The following is a 13944-nucleotide window of genomic DNA, read 5'->3' on the forward strand; positions in this document are numbered from 1 at the left end:
TATTTAATATTTGTATTATAAACCCATCACTGAGATTGTTTTTTTAACAACGGGTTGAGCTTTGTAAAGGCCAAAGATAATGTGTATTCAATTTGCTACAGCTGAATTTGTCCAAATAATTAACGAATAACTAATAAATATATTTGAGCATTCTAATCATTATTTTGGTGACAAAATCCAATGGATGATTTAAAAAGGTGTCCTTTTGAATTCCCCTTTAATAAAAGTCACGTCCAGTAAATTGACAAAAACAGCCATTGTAAACAAGTCAAAGTGCACTTCACAATTTCCCGAAACACATTGGAGCTTTATTCAATGTGTAATGATTAAATGATGATTTGATTAATTTCTCTATTCCCTGCAGTGTATCTGAGTGTAACTCATCCTAATCACACCATTAATAGTAATTATTTTATGATTAAAATAAACTAATATATGTTGATTAGCCTAATTCAATGTTGGCTGAACTAGCAGAAAAGCATTTGTTCTGGTCACATTTTATAACCGTTTACTCACAAACTAGTTCATTTAGTCAAATATTCTTGATAATTGTTATAAGCTTACTTTACATGAAAGGAGATGCATGGTAGAAGCAGAAACTAAACAAAGATTACATATTGTAAAAATGACACACTGATACTTGGACAACGTATATGTCATGTAGGCCTGCATGCCTTAAACATTATCAACATATTAAAATTACCATTCATTTTATATTTTCATTAAAACAGAAATTCATACAATTTAACTATTCCACCAAAGGACAACAATCTGAGTTCACTTTGCATTTTGCCAAGAGTTATATTTGCAAATTGTTTTTTTCTGGAAGAGTTGTCTAATTTTACTTGTAGGATAATTATTATGTGAAATTATTTAAAAGTACTTAAGTATTAAACAAAGTATTCTAAGACCACAAAACATATGTTCTGGGAACTATATTAGTATTTTGAGGCCTCAACATTAGTTTAAAACTAGGACAACTCATTCAGAACTAGCTGGTCCTGAAGAAAACACAACACACACAAGATGCATTGACTGTTGCAAGTCCAAGGTACAAATGTGTAGGACCTTTCTATGTAATGAAATCATTTAAAAAAATTAGTTCTAAAGCATTTTATCATGAACATTAGCAGGTTAATGTTAACTTGATTAGCTAAGGGTACCAAGCTTGCCTATCTGAATACCAAGCTCAGTAATCTGAAGTTACTGAACACGATGACAGCTTCGACCGCAACTTAAGGAAGTGGATATTAACTTAACCTTGAGGTGCAGAACGTTTGATAGACTGACAGAGAGGACAATTATACTGAAACTCATGAAAGCTTGGCAAAAACAAGTTTCTCATTAACATGTGTATAGTCTCTAATGAATGAATATACATTTTAGGTTTGCAACAGCCTTAGAAATCATTGCAAGGCCGCAGCCATGGAGTCAACATTTGGGGGGCCAAATCAGCCAGGGGTCTTGGAGTCCCCCCAAGAAAAATCTAAAAAAATATTTATAAGACTTAACCACTAATATTTATACAATCTGATATTGCAGTTTTGTTGTCGTACAACATCATAATTAATAATACTCCAGGACCATCAGTGCAACTGACTTCTAGTTAGTTGGTTACCCCAGTAACAGAATATTCCCCTGCTCCCCACCCTTTGACCTAACCCTTGCTTCAGAGACACCTGTGCCTAAACCTAACCTCAGTTGTCCCAGCATTAATCATGATGTTGTAGGAACAACACCAACAAGGCGATATCAGATCTGTCATCAATATTTTCTCACTCATCTCTTTATCACCTGCTCTCCATGCCCAGTCAGCATCCTCATGCTCTCTCTCCCCCTCCCTCTTTACTCTGAACACACCACACAGTTGACATGACATAAATATTATCAGTAAACAAGTGGTGTTTCTTGCCATGATGTTCAGTTTCCTGCGCAACATAAATGATCGATCCTTTTTCCAAACTTCACTTGGGCTTTCTGACAAATCTAACAAAATAAAGACATTAATGTTAGTTAAATACGTACATGAGCACTTGTGGTTAATAAGCATTAGAGGTAACTTTTATGATAGATAGTAATGGTTGATTGATTAGCACCGTCCCGTTTTCACTAAAAAGATTGGTTTCTGATCCATGCAATTACTGACACTTTTTAGCAAAATATTATTTAATATTATAAATAAATATTACTTTCTATTTTTGTTTATATAGCTCTAAATGACATGTTAAAGTTAAAACCATCACAATCAACAGTGATATAGCCTACGTAACAGTCATATTACATTCTAGTTTTCCACTTTTTAATACATTTAAAACTAATGAAATAGATAGACGGTCCAGTGTCTGGCGTTGATTGTGCCCAGGGATGTCACTAGAAATTAATTCATGGATGGGGGGCTAAGTCTCGTTTTGGGTGGTTTTGGCATACTGCCCAAAACATATTTTCATAATGTATTTTTAGAATAACAATCAAAATAAGGTTATTTTTGGTCAAGGTTGGCTATATAGCAGTCTCAGTTTGTGTTAGACACTGATCTAATAGGACTTTATCCAAATAAAGAAATTACAGTCCACTCTGTCCTCATCCAGCCAGGACCAACAAAAGGCACAAAAACGGCTGTAGTTTATAGTAAATGAACATGATACAGTACATATTCTTTTTCTAAATGAGATTTCTCTGAATAATTCTGAATCATTTCAAAACAGATTTATTCATTAGCCCTTTCATCTCAGAACAAAGTAATAAAATAAACTGATCATAATAAACCCAGAAAAGGAATCAGGCAAGCCTAGTTCATCCGGCCCGCAAATAAGTGACAAATGTTATCCTCACAAACCCAGGTCTCACACGTGAGAGGCAGCGTCTTTAACCACTATACCACGGTGACGTGTTTGCCCAGTCGCTAGACACCATTAAGCAACTGATTAATGTTTACTTATTAAGTTACCCTCAACCACAAATAGCACTGGCCGTTTTAACAGCTTATTAGCCAGTAATAGGCTTACTATTATCTATTAACTTACTAATTGGAATAGTCATAAGAATTGAGCAATTGCTAGCGAGACTGAAGATTAACTTTTCCCTGCCAAAGCTATTTAATTTCATGACAATTAATTTTTTGTTTTTCTATAATTTGTGAATGACATAACTATCAATATAGGTGACGATAATTTACTTTCTCGTCAAATGAAAAGACCAATCATGGAAACCCCTACTCTTTTACTGCCCAATTGCCAAGGGGTTTTGATAAAACATGTATTACCCCCAAAAGCATTCATGGATGTGTACATCGAAAATCCACCAGAAATAGTCACAATACTATATAACCATAAACTGTTTTAATTTAGGCTTACTATAACGTAGCTACTGAATGTTGTAGCCAGCTAAGGTTTTGTCTATCCTGACCAAAAAAGCATGCACGGATGCATGCTTCAAAAATCCACCAGAAACAATCACAATATGACCATATTTTAGGCTTACTATTTTAGGCTTACTATAACAGATTCTGAAGGTAATAGCCAGTTAGGTTTTGTCAGTCCGGAACAAATCCTAATGTAGAATTTTTTTTAGACTGCGAGGAGATTCGAAGGTTGGTTCTATAGTTCGCAGAGTCACTTCTCTAACCACAATGCTATTTAACAAGGGGAAGTCAGTCAGTCAGTCACTCAGCAAGAGACATTTGCTCTTCTTGGCCAGCTTCGCTTACACTGTCCAGCAAAAATTTTTACATTTAATAACCAGATCTCCCTTCCTCTGAACAGAATACATTGCCATACATTGACTCCAAACCCAAACAAACATGAATCTTTATGGCTAAAGCCCCCCCTAAAATAGGTCTAGCTACATCCCTGATTGTATCTACCAACAGCAGTCGATCAACGGCACCACCACTTGGACAAACCACATGCAAAACTGCAGTTAACCATAAAACTAGAACCGGTATAAATAATGGCAATTTGTTTAGTTATGATTTTGATAATTTATATATTAATAGGTTATTATGGAGGGGGGGGGGGGCATTTTGAGCATATTTGAATAATGGGGGGGGGGGGGTCCCCACAATATACAGCTCGGGAAAAAATTAAGAGACCACTGCACCTTTTTCTATCCTTTCCAAAGAAGTCGAAAAGGAAGGTTTTGAGTGAGGCAAACCAGCAATGGGAAGCACAGACCTTCTATAGACATATTCGCCTTATTCACCTACGGCACTTCCTTTAAACCAAAACGAGACTGTGGGGTACGGAAGTAACGTTGGCCCGCCCATCTGTAGACTTCTGTCATAACGTTACCTACAATGCCGCCGCATTGTTGTGTTCCCAAATGTACTTCTTCAAAGAGAAAGAAATCCTATACAGGTCAAACCTTCCATCGTTTCCCCAAAGATCCTGTACTTTGCCGTGAATGGATTCATAAAATAAGAAGAGATCCCGGTCGCCATTTCAAGGTAAGATTTTAACATTAGTTTACGATGCTAACGTTAGCCATATTTACGTTAACTGTCATAAAGATAGCTAGCTAAACCTTCTGGCTAAATAGACATGACTTGATTAGCCACGCACCGGTCCTTTTTAAGTTATGCGAGGGGCTGATTCGGGGGTACCGTTAAGCAAGTTGTTGCTCTTTTTACTAGCCTGGTCAGCTAACGTCCTGCCGTGGGTAGCCGTGTCTTACAGCAAAATATAAACAAGACGTGATCTGTGCCAGTTTATGATAATAACCATTGCTAATCTAGACCATGTTAAGCACACAACTAAGTATAAACAGTAACATCCATTTTACTGGGTTTGTGCATCCCAGTAGATGCACAAACTCGTTTTTAGCATCTGTGTTACCTGTGAGACCTGAATAGTACCTTCCCCAACCCTACATAACATCGCTATGTGAACTGAGCAACCCATGCTTGTAAACAAATTAACTTACTCAATATTTAATCATTTTAATAACCAACAGTAGCACCCTGCCTTGCTTTGTAGTGATACATTGGAAACAAGCTATTTTGACTGATGGTTCCAATACACTTTTAGCTAAAGATCACATCAACTGCACATAACATGTTATTTTTAGTCTAGCAGGGAAAGATGAACTGTTGATATGAACGATCAAGATGAACATTTGAACGTTTAGCAAGCGTATTTGTTCTAGCAGAGGCACCACTCCTCAAACTGAGCAGTTTATCCACAGTCATGGTACCTGAATGTTGTAAGGTGCCTCGTTTTTTCGCATTGAGCGAAAAGACTTAGCTCTCACACTTACTGTCTCGCTCCTCTTGACTGTCGGTAAAATAATTTATTGTTAACACTCAAAATAACAGTCAGTCTGGTGTGGTTAATATATCTTAACAATGCTTAGCATCAGCTTGTAATGTTGTCATGTCCTGTTGTTTTATCTAGCTAACAAGCTAACTTTAAAAGTAACGTTAACTAATGTTGATTTCAGAAAAAAAGCAGTGATCGTCCGTGCATTACCTTCTATGTCGTGCACATATCCCTCGATCCAGTTGTTGTATCCTTTCAGAAAAACAGCCCGGGGAATCATGCAGTCCTTATTGGCCCATTTTTTCGACATAGTCCATTGTTATTTCGGGAAGACATGAAAGATTTGATGTCCACACAGGTATCGCCATGATGACAGACGCCCGCTGCTGCGCTCTGTCAATGAACTTCCGGTTTAGAGTGTACCCCCTAGCCTCGTTTTGGATTTCAAGATGGAGGCGGGGTGAATAAGGCCAATAGACAGAACTTTGTTTGCCATGCTTGTCATTCTCACTAACATTCAGCTAATCATATATTCTACAGTTAGAGGTCTCGAAGAGATTCTGGCAAACCGTCCGGCGCCTCAGGAGAGGGAAACAGTGCCCTACCAACGCTGTTTACAGTAGAGGTGGGCAGCTGTTGACCTCAACTGGGGATGTCATCGGGCGGTGGAAGGAGTACTTCGATGATCTCCTCAATCTCGCCGTCACGTCTTCCATTGAGGAAGCAGAGGATGAGGGCTCAGAGGTGGACTCGTCCATCACCCAGGCTGAAGTCACAGAGGTAGTCAAGAAACTTCTCGGTGGCAAGGCACCGGGGGTGGATGAGATCCGCCCTGAGTACCTCAAGTCTCTGGATGTTGTGGGGCTGTCTTGGTTGACACGCCTGTGCAACATCACGTGGCAGTCGGGGACAGTGCCTCTGGGATGGCAGACCAGGGTGGTGGTCCCTCTTTTTAAGAAGGGGGACCGGAGGGTGTGTTCCAACTACAGGGGGATCACACTTCTCAGCCTCCCCGGGAAAGTCTATGCCAGGGTACTGGAGAGGAGAATACGCCCAGTAGTAGAACCTCGGATTCAGGAGGAACAGTGTGGTTTTCGTCCAGGCCGTGGAACACTGGACCAGCTCTATACCCTCTACGGGGTGCTGGAGGGTTCATGGGAGTTTGCCCAACCAATCCACATGTGTTTTGTGGATTTGGAGAAGGCATTCGACTGTGTTCCTCGCGGCGTCCTGTGGAGGGTGCTTCGGGAATATGGGGTCCTGGGTCCTTTGCTAAGGGCTGTCAGGTCACTGTACGACCGAAGCAGGAGCTTGGTCCGCATTGCCGGCAGTAAGTCAGACTTGTTCCCAGTGCATGTTGGACTCCGGCAGGTCTGCCCTTTGTCACCAGTTCTGTTCGTAATTTTTATGGACAGAATATCTAGGCGCAGCCAGGGGCCGGAGGGTGTCAGGTTTGGGGACCACACAATTTCGTCTCTGCTCTTTGCGGATGATGTTGTCGTGTTGGCCCCTTCAAACCAGGGCCTTCAGCATGCACTGGGACGGTTTGCAGCCGAGTGTGAAGCGTTGGGGATTAGAATCAGTACCTCCAAATCCGAGGCCATGGTCCTCAGTTGGACAAGGGTGGCTTGCCCACTACAGGTTGGTGGAGAGTGCCTGCCTCAAGTGGAGGAGTTTAAGTATCTAGAGATTTTGTTCATGAGTGAGGGAAGGATGGAACGGGAGATTGACAGACGGATCGGTGCAGCTTCTGCAGTAATGCGGTCGATGGATCGGTCTGTCGTGGTGAAGAAAGAGCTGAGCCGCAAGGCGAAGCTCTCGATTTACTGGTCAATCTACATTCCTACTCTCACCTATGGTCATGAGCTTTGGGTCATGACCGAAAGGACAAGATCCCGGATACAGGCGGCCGAAATGAGCTTTCTCCGCAGGGTGGCTGGGCGATCCCTTAGAGAGAGGGTGAGAAGCTCGGTCACCCGGGAGGAGCTCAGAGTAGAGCCGCTGCTCCTCCACATCGAGAGGGGTCAGCTGAGGTGGCTTGGGCATCTTTTTCGGATGCCTCCGGAATGCCTTCCTGGGAAGGTGTCCCGGTCCCGTCCCACCGGGAGGAGACCCCGCGGAAGACCTAGGACATGCTGGAGGGACTATGTCTCCCGGCTGGCCTGGGAACGCCTCGGTGTCCCCCCGGAAGAGCTGGAGGAAGTGTCTGGGGAGAGGGAAGTCTGGGCATCTCTGCTTAGACTGCGGCCCCGCGACCCAGCCCCGGATGAAGCGGAAGAAGATGTATGTATGTATGTATGTGTACAGTTAGAGGTAAAGAAGAATCCAAAACAATACACTTCTGCTGTACAAACACACCTGTCGAAAGAGAAATTGTAGTCTGGCCTGACATCCTGATTTCTCCCACAAGGCAACCTTTATAATAAAATCAGTACATACATTTTGTGTTAACTAAGCTGACCCAGTCAACCCCCATTCCTTATACAGAAGGGTTGTGGTTTAGGGTCCTTGCTCTGCTGGACATTATTGCCTGTTGCACCTCCTACGGTACCTATAGACCAGCTACATTTGTCAGTAATTTGAGGCCTATAGGCATATTAATTCAATAAAACCTCTGAATCATATTGAACATTAACACATCTATCTTAACTTCATACACACTCTGAACTCTAGTGCTGCTAAACTAGCCTGTGAACACACGAGAACGCTATGAATATTGTTTGAGGAGGCGTGCACTTCCTGGTATGAACATAATGAGAAACAGATAGGAAAAATATTTTATTTTCTTTCACCATTATTCCATTTCTAATTGGAAATGGGAATTCATTCTATTTTTGTTATAAATCCAAAAATTATGAACGAAAAACGAGACATTTTCTCATTGGTCAATATTCATTTGAAAATCAAATATCAAAAATCTAATTATTTTAATCCGTTTTCCTTTATTTAGACATAATCCAATGACCAAAATGTAAACGGACCAGTCAAAGGCGCCTGTGCTAATTTCCCAGACTGCATCTTTATTATAAATAGCAACCCTGATAACTCATAATGGGTTGAGTTTATTAGTAGGAGAGACATTAACGTTTTCAAACTTGATGATAGCATGTTTGGATAATTTGCACAAAAAACGTTTTCTTCTTAGATTCCCTGTACATACAGAAAACACAATATAACCCACAGAAAACCTGACAAAATTAAAACAATACACAAAAATGAAAAAAAATCTGACAAGGGCCAAACACATTTTCCAGGTGCTGTAGCCTATATCGTGAATATTTACAGAAAATCCATTACACCTACTTTATCCGTTTATGGCATAACTTAAATTCCATTCTGACTCTGTGCCAGACTACTATCCCCACTTATGGAATTGTTAGTGTAGCTGATCTCATCCGTTAAGTGTCCTTCACAGGGTGCTGTGATTTGGATTGGATGATAAATGGGTGTCCAGACTGTTTGTGGTCACCACAGGTCCCATGTCACTGTAAGAGAACGGGTGTTTACCGGTGTGATGGCAAAATGTAATCTCATAACAGCATGGCCACCTAACCATCCCCAGCTTCCAATTCCATCTTCTGTCCTTCGTCTGTATAAGTTCCCCCAGGTTGATTCTCTAAATGAGAATTGGTTTCTTTATTTTACCAACTTACCTGAAAAAATAAAGGCTAGATGAAATAAAAAACTCACCTACTTATCAAAATGTTTAATTCATCTGCCTTAAATGCTCTATTTCTCTTTACTGTTTCTGTCCATCCCATCATCACCCCGACCGTTTTCTCTCTTGTTTTGTCAGAACTCTGATGTTGCAGACTACCAAAAGAGAAACAAGGCTCATTGCAACGGTACTGGGACTGAAAGATGTTAACAAAACAAGATCTCTGCTCACATCACCCAGTAATTGGGGAAAACTGGAGAGTAGGCTGGCTTTTGCAGTCATTTGCCAGTTAAAATTTTCCAAATAACCTGGTGAAAAATGTATCTGCCTTTAATGAAGGCCCTTAATCCTGTACTACTGTAAGTTGTTCTGTATAATAGTGTCTGATAAATTACTCAAATGTAAACCTTTGCACAGATTAACAGTGGGTGGGACGATGAATGCCAAATAAAAGGGGGACAAGGGTCAGTCAGAATTCTGAGGTATCCTTTTGGATCTAAGGAATGACCATGCTAACTGGTGTCCTGTTCAATCTTAAAATAACTTAAGTCCTTGTTTTAGGATTACCTAAGACTATGTTTTAGGATTACCTGGCCTGATGTCTCCTAGCTGTCCCTGCACAAAGTCCACCTGGTTGTTTTGAAGATCTACACAGTGATAATAGGCCTTTTTCACAAGATTCCCTGTGCCTTTAGAGCTCACACATGCCCAAAACATCAATGAGCCACCACCATGCTTCACAGTGGGGATGGTATTCTGTTCACTATAGGCCTTGTTGACCCCTCTCCAAACATAGCGCTTATGGTTGAGATCATAAAGCTCTATTTTGGTCTTGTCACTCCAAATTACTGCATGCCAGAAGCTGTGAGGCATGTCAAGGTGTTGCTGGCCTATTGTAAATGGGCTTTTTTGTTGCTTTGACGCACTAAAGGCTTCTTTCTGGCAACACGACAATGCAACTCATCTTTGTTCAAATATTGTGTTATTGTGCTCCTTGAAACAACCACAGTCTTTTTCCAGAGCAGCCTGCATTTCTCCTGGTGTTACCTGTGGGTCTATCTTTGTATACTGAACAATTCTTCTGGCAGTTTTGGTCGAAATCTTTCTTGGTCTACCTGACCTGGGCTTGGTATCAAATGTTTCACTTCATAAGTGATTGAACAGTATTCATTGGCATTTGCAAAGCATTGGATATCTTTTTATATCCTTTTACATCTTTAGAAAGTTCCATTACCTTGTTACACAGGTCTTTTCCCAGTTATTTTCTGCTCCCCATGGCTCTGTGTATAAATAGTCAATGAGCTAACAAACTGAGCTAAAATACTACACTAATTGCTATTTAAAAAGCCACAGGTGTGGAAAATTCACCTTTAATTGCCATTTAATTGTCTTTCACCTTGTGTGTCTGTAACAAGGCCAAACATTCAAGTGTATGTAAACATTTGATTTGGGTGATTTCTATTGTCATTATGATCTAAAAAGATAAGGTGACAGGTTGCACCTGGGTTTGGAACCAACTAGAAGATGAACGTTCCTGGTGCCTAGTCCTGGCTCTCTCCCCGCACAAGGACCATGTTGTTCTGTGATCCAGTTGATTGTGTTTTGAGCCGGTGAACCCCTCAACACTTTTTTTTTTTACCCTCACCAGGCTTCTCTGCTCACAGGTCTACGTTCACACTTCACAGGTCAATATCATAGCTTTTTTTAAATTATTTTTTTTTATGCCAACGTGGGGACTCCCTTGCTTGTCACCGTCAAAGAGCCGGGTTGTGACAATATAACATCCATCCGATGCATTTTCCTTTGAAGTGATCACTGATTAGGATTGGATTTAGAGTTTGTGTAGACATTATACTTAAGTTCAACATAAGCAGACGTACTGGTTATCTAAGTATCAGATTATTTGACTAGTTAGGTTATTCAAGAAGCATATTTCTGTACTGGGCAACACTTGTTACCCCACTCAGATGCAGGTAATCCCCTGAGAAGTACAAGTGAAGTCCCATTGACAGTCTCACTGCTGGTTTAACTATATCTGCTTGTTTAGAGGACAAAGTCAACCATGAATCAAACCAACAGGGTTAAGTCACTCCATGATATGCATATCAGCACTTCCCCAGGTTTCACATGCCTATGCAATACTGCTGAAACTAACATTTATTATTCAAGTAAAAGTGTAAAACTGGTGACTGACTGACCATAATTATTCAGTGATCCTTTATTTAAAGACTGGAGATAAGATGTTAAATCTGAGCTGTTTAGATATTAAAGATGTATATTCATATTTTCATGTTCAACAACTTTTCTTTTAATAAAGGGAATATGAATGAACAAACATTGTGTTTGAGAAATGTTTGGCAACACAAAATACATGCTCACTTACATGGAAGTAAACAAATTTGTGCAAACATTTTAATGAAGATTTTATGACACTGAAGTCATAAACATGTTACCAACTCTTGACATTTTGCATTTCTTTCAATGTAGACTAGATGTTAGCTAGTGAATCCTTGTTTAATGTGGATAGTATCTGATGTCCCTGTGAAGAGTTAGAGCAAAGGTCTGATTTGACAACAAATAGAAAGGTTCAACTATTCAACCCTTTTCTTTAGGAAACCTGGTCTGAGATACTTGTCAGCTGATAATTAAGCCCTTGATTATGGATTTGGGAAAGCCTGTTCAGGGTTACAACAGTTTTGTGAAGTGTCTGGTCCCTGAAAGGGCTTGATACATCTGAAAAACAGGAACATTTGAAAACAAAATTCTCTACTTTAACTGAATTCACTGTAAATAATGCACAAAGCTAATTTAAAAATCTTATGGATATTGTGCTCAGGTAAAGAATAAATGTGTTACATTCTGTTTCATAAATAAGTGAACATACAGATGGGTGACTAAAGGGAAAAACCTGATCAAGTGAGTGGAGGAACATAATGAATGCAGATGCTTCCATACAGGTGTACTGATACAATTAACAACCTATCAAGACCTGAGGCGTGTATAAAAATGCTGCGCAGGCCCGGTTAACCTCAATTTTGAATCAATTTGGCAAGAGAAGGATCGAAATCACTAAAGGAGGGTTAATTCGGCACCGATGGCAGGGGCTTCAGTCACAAAGACTGCTCAACTGGTTAATGTTTCAATAGGAACAGTGACAAGTTAGATCTACACTTAGATCCATTGGACAAACGTCACTAAATAGGGTTGGAAATGTATGTCGAAAGCACACATTGAATCACTGTGATGCTCATGCACTGTTGTGATATGCAAGAAAAACAATAGTAACTCCCAGTTTACTGAGAATGTCAATGCAGGACATGATCAGACTTTCAGGAAGAACAGCCTGTTGAGAACACAGAGGGATATTATAGTGGGGTTGCAGTGCATAAACTCAGAAGTTTTCTGTAATTTGTCTTCCATTTAAAACAAAATGTATCTCATTAAGGTGTTGGGCCACCATAAGACACCAGAAGGTCTTCAATGCACCTTGGCATAGATTCTGCATGTCTCTGAAACTCTACTGGAGGGATGGAACACCATACATTCAAAATATATGCTACAGAGCATATGATGTTAATTGCTTAATTGTATCATTCAGTACACCTGTATGGTAGGGTTGAATCATTCAGTACCATGATTTCTTTAGGTTTTCCCTTTAATGAATAATAACAATGTGACAACTACTACAGAACTAGTTCCTTTACTTACACATACATGGGGCATTATGATAAAACCTTTTCCAATTCATGGTCTAACGGTTGATTTTCTCTTCGATCTAAAACTTTGAATTTTCTGAAAAAGGCCCAAAAATAAAAGCCTTTCAGAATTTCATGAATTTCCTGTGTATGTGAGCTTGTTTATATGATTCAAGGCATGTTGATACAGAACATTAGTGGTTTGCCCTGTAATTCTGCATACATACAATGCAAGTAACTATCCATCAAATTAAATGCATAACTAGTAGCTTAGAAATACATGGCCTTGTGTATTTCAGAGACAAAAACATATCAACCCACTTTGGATAGCCTTAGTTAGATGGCCAGATAACATGCTGGTAATGCATCCAATGCAACCTACATAATTTACTACAGAATGTCCAGTAGAACTCATCTGAATGACTGCGTTAACCACACTATGTAGACTTCAATTAAATAAACACGATGTACACAGGGCTTGACATTGCCAACTGCCAAATGCGGGTGGAATTTGGCTGTGGCGGGTAACACAGTCACTCTTACTAGCCACTTTGGCGGATGGCATTCTACAGGTGCTGGTCCTATAATTAGAATATCATCAAAAAGTTGATTTATGTCAGTAATTCCATTCAAAAAGTGAAACTTGTATATTATATTAATTCATTACATACAGTAATATATTTCAAATGTTTATTTCTTTTAATTGTGATGATTATAACTGACAACTAATGAAATACCAAATTCAGTATCTCAGAAAATTTGAATATTACTTAAGACCAATACAAAAAAAGGACTTTTAGAAATGTTGGCCAACTGAAAAGTATGAACATGAAAAGTATGCGCATGTATGGCACTCAATACTTAGTTGGGGCTCCACAATGGCTGGTGAGATAAAGAGTTAATGTCAAGCGCTGATTATACACCTGAGTCTAGTGCACGCCAAGCTCCAAGGGGCATTACGAGATGAAACTCAAGGGTATAGTAGATAAGACATTACCACGCTTGATTTAAATAAAATGAATGCAACCTGTTCCACAGTACCTCCCCTTTCCCCGCCTCAGTTTACTATCTTCGTTTCACGATTTCCCAGTAGAGAACCAGAAACAACACAAGAAATCTGTCAATGTTTCCCTAAATGAAAACGGATAACAAGCAGGTTAAGTCAAAAAAATTATGATTTGTTTGCCTTATTAGGATAGAGTAACGATTGGCCACACCATACACGGATCTATGAGGAGTGTTTCGTGCATTTAATCAACCTCGGCAAGCTATCTATGGTCGTATATAATGGAACGTCTGAATAACGTGTCGTGTGAACTTCGCGTCTATGGTCGTG

Source organism: Esox lucius, chromosome 7 (assembly GCF_011004845.1).
Source record: "Esox lucius isolate fEsoLuc1 chromosome 7, fEsoLuc1.pri, whole genome shotgun sequence".
Lineage (NCBI taxonomy): Eukaryota > Metazoa > Chordata > Actinopteri > Esociformes > Esocidae > Esox > Esox lucius.